This window comes from Triticum aestivum, chromosome 5D, assembly GCF_018294505.1.
Source record: "Triticum aestivum cultivar Chinese Spring chromosome 5D, IWGSC CS RefSeq v2.1, whole genome shotgun sequence".
NCBI lineage: Eukaryota > Viridiplantae > Streptophyta > Magnoliopsida > Poales > Poaceae > Triticum > Triticum aestivum.
In genome coordinates, this window is record NC_057808.1 from 47,051,495 (window position 1) to 47,053,254 (window position 1,760).

The following is a 1,760-nucleotide window of genomic DNA, read 5'->3' on the forward strand; positions in this document are numbered from 1 at the left end:
GGGCGGCGGTGGCAACAGCGTCGGGTGGCGGGGCGGCGACGGGGCGGCGACGTCGGCGGATCCGGCGGCGGCGGGCTAGGGTTAGGGTTCGGGGGTGGCGGCGGCTTGGGCCAACGGCGGGGTCGGGCCGCGACTTATAAAGGACCCGGCCAGGCGGAGTCCTGGCCGAACACGGCCCATAGTCGGTTTCGTTTTTTTAATAAATACGCGCAGAAAAACAAACAAAAGAAATACTAAACGAACTCCAAAAATCCCGAAATAAATTTTCCCCGACTTCGAAAAGCAAGCCGGACAAGATGAACATTTATTTGGGGCCTAAATGCAATTTTGAAAACACGCATTTTTTCCTATAAAAAAATAGCGAAAACTCCAAAATAAAATCTTCTTTGATTTTTTTATTAAATCCTCATTATTCCTTTATTTTGGGAAAGTCATTTTATTCCCTCTCTCATATTTTTATAATTGGAATAATTGAAGATAAAATAAATAAAACCAAATGATCCTATTTTCAAAATTTGAGAAAACCCAAATTTGAAAGTAACGAAATCCCCAAACTCTCTCCTGTGGGTCCTTGAGTTGTGTAGAATTTCTAGGATCTAGCCAAAATGAAATAAAATATGATATGCAATGATGATCTAATGTATAACATTCAAAATTGAAAATTTGGGATGTTACACACCTACCCCCTTAAGAGGAATCTCGCCCTCGAGATTTGGGTTGGCTAGAAAATAGGTGAGAGTGGTCCTTCCGTAGATCTTCCTCTCGCTCCCAGGTGGCTTCATCCTCGATATGGTGACTCCACTGAACTTTGCAAAACTTGATAACCTTGCTGCGGGTGACTCGGCTGGCATCCTCAAGAATCTTAACTGGTTTCTCCTCATAGGTCAAGTTACTATCCAGCTGAATCGCTTCCAATGGCACTGTATCTCTCAGTGGTATCTCAGCCATCTCTGCGTGGCAATTCTTTAACTGGGAAACGTGAAATACATCATGAAATCCTGACAATCCTTCAGGCAATTCCAGCTTGTAAGAAACTTCTCCCATACGCTCCAAAACTTTGTATGGTCCTACAAAACGTGGCGCTAACTTTCCCTTAACTCCAAAGCGCTTCACTCCCCGAAGTGGTGATACTCGTAGCTAAACTCTGTCTCCGACTTCGTAAACTGTCTCCTTGCATTTAGAATCCGCATAACTCTTCTACCTGGACTGGGCTACCTTGAGCCTATCGCGAATCAACTTCACCTTCTGTTCAGACTCTTTAATCAAATCTGGTCCAAACAACTGGCGGTCTCCAACTTCGTCCCATAACAATGGTGTTCTACACCTCCTTCCGTACAAAGCTTCGAAAGGGGCCATCTTCAAACTGGATTGATAACTGTTGTTGTAAGAAAACTCTGCATACGGCAAATTGCCGTCCCAACTAGATCCATAATCTAGCGCACAAGCTCTCAGCATATCTTCCAAAATCCGATTGACTCTCACGGTCTGTCCGTCTGTCTGTGGGTGAAAGGCTGTACTGAACTCTAGCCTGGTACCCAAAGTTTCATGTAACTGATTCCAAAACTTTGAAGTAAACTGGGTTCCTCTATCTGATACAATGGTCCTCGGAACTCCATGCAGACATACGATCCTAGTCATGTATATCTTTGCCAACTTAGCACTGGTGTAAGTGGTCTTCACTGGGATGAAATGAGCTACCTTCGTCAAACGATCGACTACAACCCATATCGAGTCATAGCCTGAACGAGTCCTGGGCAGTC